We start from the raw sequence: 6,837 nt of genomic DNA on the forward strand, positions 1-6,837 counted from the left end.
GATTCGGAAGCTCCATCATCGAAAACAACTTATGAGTACTAAGGGCCCACTACTCATAAGAGTATAATAGCCCTACTCTATATCTATATATATATATATATAGAGAGAGAGAGAGAGAGAGAGAGAGAGAGAGAGAGAGTAGGGCTACTGTGCTATTAATAGCACAGCAGCCCTTATGCTCCTAAGTTGCTAACCATCCATCAATTTTGATTGGTGGTTAGGGTGAGAGAGAGAAGAGAAATTGGAGAGAAATTAAGGTTCTCAATTTCTCATCTTTTTGAGTATCTTCTCAATTTCTCTTCTCTCTCTCACCCTAACCATCCATCAAAATTGATAGATGGTTAAAAACTTAGGAGCACAAGGGCTGCTGTGCTCTTAATAGCACAGTAGCCCTGCTCTCTCTCTCTCTCTCTCTATATATATATATATATATATATATATATAGAACTAGGCTAGAATACTATCAATAGCACCAAGCTATTGGTGCTATTGATTTTTTAGCCCTTGGATTGAGAAATGTACGGTTAGGATGATGAGGGCCCCCTAGGGTTGAGTGGGTGGTTGGTTGAACAGTATAATCTAACGGGTAAAAATAATCTAATGGGTTAATCTAACGGCAAAAAAACTTGATAGCACCAAATGCTTGGTGCTATCGATAGCATAGCAGCCGGACTCTCTCTCTCTCTCTCTCTCTCTCTTGAACTAGGCTGAAATACTATCAATAGCACCAAGCTGTTAGTGTTATTAGTTTTTAACTCTTGAATTGAGAAATGTGTGGTTAGGATGATGTAGGATTCCTAGGGTTGAGTGAGTGGTTGGTTGAATAGTATAATCTAACAGGTAAAAATAATCAAAGGGTTAAATTTAACGGTGGAAAACTCAATAGCACCAAATCTTTGGTGCTGTCAATGGTATCCCAGTCGGACTCTCTCTCTCTCTCTCTCTCTCTCTCTCTCTCTCTCTCTATATATATATATATATATATANGATTTTAGAATAAATACCCACAGATGGTAGATGTCAGTGTGAGGTGCAGTAATCATCAGGATGTGGAGTTAGGGATTGAAAGCAAAAAGCTTGAATAACAAATTACTGGGCGAGCAAATATTAATTGGGCCACGTGCGAGACATCGCAAAGAGGAGAGGCTCTGTGCACCGCGATCACCTACTTTTCTCAACTCTCAACAACATAAACGGCTGTTTACTACTCAAATCAAACCGATAGGACCAAATGAATTTACCTGTCGGCCTTGATCCCGTCCTGAGTGCTATGAGGAAAAAACTTTTTTTATTTGTGTGTAGTAATTGCGCCATCCTCCAACTCCTGCGTTGTCAACAGTAAAAACGCATCACGTGGTCCCTTTCGTTCCTGGAAGTTTCCTCGGGGCCACGCGTTACCAATATAACTCAAAAACGTTGTCCCCCGCGCGCGCCAAGCAGAAGCAAGAGAAAAGGATTTTTGTTCACTGTCTTTGATTGCTGCCCATCATTAATCACGCTGAATTTGTATACGTACCCTTCTTAGCCATTTCCAGCTGTACTATCACTAAAATATATTTTACATTCTAACTATGAAAAGTCAGTCATCGAAACGAGAATTCCTGAATGGAAATCTCAATCAATTCTCGGACGAAGCTGAACTCTAGCTAAAAAGTGCCAGTGGAATTAGAATAACCTAACCATAAAATAATGCTTTAATAACGAACCTGCAATGTGAAATTTGTTGTACTGTGGGTGATTAATCTAATTTGAGCAAAGTACTAGGCTTGAAGAAATCTTACTCAAAAGTGGCAACTCTTACATTATCCTAACTACGGACACAGTTTACGATGCCTAGCTACTAAAGCCGAACAGATCCAGTTTACATGACCTATATATATATATATATATATATATATATATATATTCAACTACTGAACGGTCACATTATAAAAGAGATGTTTTAACTGGTCAACCAGCGAAGAGGGATATATGTGCAAAGATGTGTGCAAAGATGTGCGACTTTTAAAGAGATATATTTAACAGCTTAAATACTTCAGATATAAATATGTAACTCTAGTGCTTAGCAGGAATATATATATGATTTGGACAAATACTAACAATTATAGTTTAGAGGGGGCTAATGATTACTTGTAGAGATTGAAAAGAACATCTACTCTAACCCAAAAGTCAGTTCAAAATAACCTTTCTTTACCAAAAGGTTGATAAGAAAATTTCAGGTCACATATAGCTAAGATGGCATATCTCATCTCTCAAAAAAGATATCATAAAATACATTGTTAAATTGTACACTCTGCCATATGCATATACGCGATTCTTAATTTCTAACCACCGGTAGTTTGGTTGTAGTAAGGTCTTTAATAGTTGATTCTGAGGCTAGCATTCGAGCCTCCGTCAAGAATTATGAGGTCAGTAATTTGGGATTCGATTCTCTGGTTTCGAGTTTTTTTTTATTTTAATTTATTTTTATTTTTATTTTTTATTTTTAAATATGTATAAATTGTGAAGGTAAGGTTTTAGAGATAGGAGATATTAATATTGGGCAAAGTACAGCAGGTGATCCAGCAGTGAACTAGTAATTACTTTCAACTTCTGTAATGAATGGCACAGATTCTCCATACCTAATATTGGTGTGCTGCAAATACAACAGTACACAATTAGGTGAACGAATCCAAAGCTAACTAATTCTTATTATTATATTATTATTATTGAATCCCCATTCCATTGACCTTTTTGGGCAACTGAACAGAAAAATTGTTGCATGGTGCAATTGAAGAGATATATTTTCTGCAAGTGCGTTTGATGGGCCTCAATACCAAACTAAGTCTTAAGCCTGTCATTCACTGATCCTGACTTAATCTATCTATCATTCCGACCTTGATTCGGCCAAAACTCATTTCACGCTTCCGTATCTGTCATTCCGACCTTGATTCGGCCAAAATTCGATTCGGCCAAAATTCGTATCACGCTTCCGGCTAGTAAATTGGCTCTGATACTATCTGACTCAATCCGCCGGTAATAATAATTCGTCGGGTCAAACCATTTCACGCTTCCGTATCTGTCATTCCGACCTTGATTCGGCCAAAATTCGATTCGGCCAAAATTCGTTTCACGCTTCCGACTAGTAAATCGGCTCTGATACCATCCGACTCAATTCGCCGGAAATAATAATTCGTCGGCTCAAACCAGCCGTTCAAATTACTTAAACCTAATTATTATTATTATTATTATTAGAATGTAGTCCACTCATATATTCAATAATAATTTTATTATCATCCGATTTGGGACTATGGACATGTCACCCTACTGAGCACGGCTAATTTAAGAACGGCATGGAAAACTCCCGGCGATCCATGTAATAATTAATCCATCATGCTAATTAATTAACTCAAAGTAAAAGAGTCAAAAAAAAAAAAAAAGAAAAAGTACAACTCACGAACGTTATCTCGTCCTCTTCTACGGTGAGGTGGCTTCTATTTTTGGGTCTTAGTTCACGTGCTTTTTAACTCTTTCCACGGAGTTCTATCAATCAATTCAATGAATGTTAAACTACACTTGCAGAGTCACCATTCAAAGTCTTTAATACACAGAGAGAGAGAGAGAGAGAGAGAGAGAGAGAGAGAGAGAGGGTTTGATTATAAGCGGTCGTTCAAAAACACGGTTGTTGTAGAGATTTTTCTTTTTTTCCTTTCTTTTTCTTTTGAAGAACACACGCGCACAAAGAAAAGGGGAATAAAAACGAGTTGTAGTTGTTTGCTAATTATTACTCATTAAAATAGATTTGGTAGATCCAGAATTGGATGAGCTCAGTAAGTTGAATAGGATTACGGTCTATAATAAATCTAACGTTCAAATGAGCTGAATCAGGTCGAGACTCGTAACCACGGTGGTTGAGCCCTTAAGTGCAACGCATTCGTCCTTTCTATTAGGTCGAGATTAGTAATTTACTTAATTTTATACATCGCTTTCGCTTTCTTTTCGCTTTCCACCTCTTAATGGGTGGCAAATGGGTACAAGTCTTTTAATTAGGGCTCTTCTGGTATTAGAATTCATTTATACCTATATATAAAACTATATGAAGCCACAATACTTTTTGCCACGTGGTATCCTTTCATCCTCATAGTCCAACTTTAAATCAAATCACCTTCACCTTTTCTCAACACCCAACCTTTCACCTCCCCACTCCTCTAATTATATGCAAGTTGTAATATTTAATTACATGCATAATATTAATATTCTTCAATCCACTCTCCTTCTCTATTAATCTCCCATCCCTTCTCTTTTGTAACTTTTTTGTATGCATCATAAAAATTTTTTTTGCCACGTGACATGTTACTCTTTATTCTCATAACCAAACTTTAAATCAAACCACACGTACACTTTTTCCTCTTCTCAACGCCCAACCCTTCACCCCCCACTACTATAATTACATACAAGGTGCAACATTTAATTACATGCAACATATTAATATTTTAGCTAAAATTTTATTTTTTTAACAGTTGAATTTAGTCATACAAATTAGCTATATTTAACATGGTATAACTTCTTATATATGAATAAGCTGTAAATATAAATTTTATTGAAGTTTTTAAATTTTGTTTTTATTATTTACCCGTTGCATTGCGCGGGTCTTTACACTAGTATACATTATTTCTCGTAACTTTGCCACATGTCAATTCCTCCTTCATCCTTGTCTTCTCCGCTCTTTTCACTCCATGGTGTTTTGTCTTTCCATCTCCCATCTCCGCCTGATGTTTCGTCTTCTCACTTGCTCATTTTTTAATTAATGCATTCATATACCAATTGTTATCTGAACAAATCACTTTCACAAGAAAAAATGAGTAAAATAATTTATTCATATTCTTTTTTCTCGTACTATTTATATTTATTGATCTCTCATTGCAACTTAAAAATTTTAAAATTGTTACTTTATCAATCTTTTGTCTTTTTTATAGTATTAGCCCGCCGCAATGCGCAAGTAATTTGACTAGTTTAACACTATTGGATGAAATAGAATTGGGTCGAAAGTATATAACAATATATTATATATTACTTATTTTTTAATGGATTGTAAAAAATACATTATAATGGACTTATTGCGATATGCATAGCGTAATACTACATTTGAAAATAAAAGGAGTAATTTTTGACTTTTGATTGCTTAAAGAAAAAGGATGATTTAATTTTTGGTTTGTTTGGAAAAATAAAATTAGGGCAATTTCAAAATTACCCCTCTGAACTTCTAAAATTAAATACATATCCTTCAAAATCTAATNTGTAAATTGATATATTTTGAAGGTTATTTGCCATATATTAGATTTTGAAGGATATGTATTTAATTTTTGGTTTGTTTGGAAAAATAAAATTAGGGCAATTTCAAAATTACCCCTCTGAACTTCTAAAATTAAATACATATCCTTCAAAATCTAATATATGGCAAATAACCTTCAAAATATATCAATTTACAACAAATACATGTTGTCGGTATTATTATTATTTTTAATTTCTTATTATGTGTGTGATCTATCACTTTTCTTTGATTATATATATATTTTTTATTAAAGTTATATGAGTTTACTAAGTTTTTAGCTTATTAGAAGGGAAAAAATAAAAATTTTAAAAATAATGCATCTATAATTTGAATGAAATTTTACTACAGGGCCATTTAATAATATTTAACAAGTTTACGGGAGTATTGGAGATATTTTAAACTTTGAGAAGAAACATTGCCTAAACTACAACCTACGAGATTGTTCCAAAAAAAAAAAAAAAATCTATATAAAATTTGTATTTTAATGAGTCTAATTTGTTATATACAATCACAATTTCGAGTATCCTAGATTTGAGAGTTTTGCATTTTAAGAACCCTTGTATAAGAATTTTCAAATTTTTTTTTTTTTCCTCCAATTCTGGGGCTTGAACATCCGACTAATAAACGGTCAGCAGTGTTGGAAATAATAATACAAATGTAATTTAAAATTTAGTTAGAGATAGAGTATATCCAAATTATACATTGAATAGGATATGTAATTATCTAAAGTAAAATTGAATTTATCATCTATTATGATTTGGTGGCTATGGCTAGGGCTGCTATACTCTTATGAGTATAGAGCACTTCGTACTCATAAGTTGTTTTCAATGATGGAGCTTCCAAATCGATGATCCACTCCGTTAAATATGATCTAGAGTATTTGAAACTTTCACAAAATAAATTTTGTAATTTTTCGAAATCATAATAAAGTTCATCAAGCGTGTATAAAATGAACGGTCAAAATCGAACGACGTCTTAAAAATGGATCCGAATAAGATCGGAGTTATTGATCTTTATCTATATAGTGAATAGAATTTTAAGCAGTGTAAACTGCTTACCCCAAGATTAAGATTTTTTGATTAGTTATCATATCTTGAAGCGGGCGCAAACGACGTCTAGGAGATATAATATTTTCAGGAACAAGGAAATCATCTATCAAAAATTCAACCGATTTCGATTCTTTTACACTGTTAAACTAGCAAATATCCCATACCGGTCGTTAAAAATTGTCAATTTTGTGACCTTTTGATTGTAAGATAAATAATGTCGAAAAATTATAAAATTTGATTTCTAGACGTTTTAAATGCTCTAGATAATATTTAACGGTGTGGATCGTCAATTCGGAAGCTCTATCATCGAAAATAATTTATGAGTACGAGAGCGATCGTACTTATAAGAGTATAGTAGCCGGACTCTGATGGCTATATATAGTTAGGCATGGATTAATTAGATGAATAAGGTATAGTAAACATGGCTGCATAAGTGTTATCCAGAATGTAATTTAGCTTATTAGTTTAGTTATCTTC

The sequence above is a fragment of the Ananas comosus genome, linkage group 2, assembly GCF_001540865.1.
Source record: "Ananas comosus cultivar F153 linkage group 2, ASM154086v1, whole genome shotgun sequence".
Lineage (NCBI taxonomy): Eukaryota > Viridiplantae > Streptophyta > Magnoliopsida > Poales > Bromeliaceae > Ananas > Ananas comosus.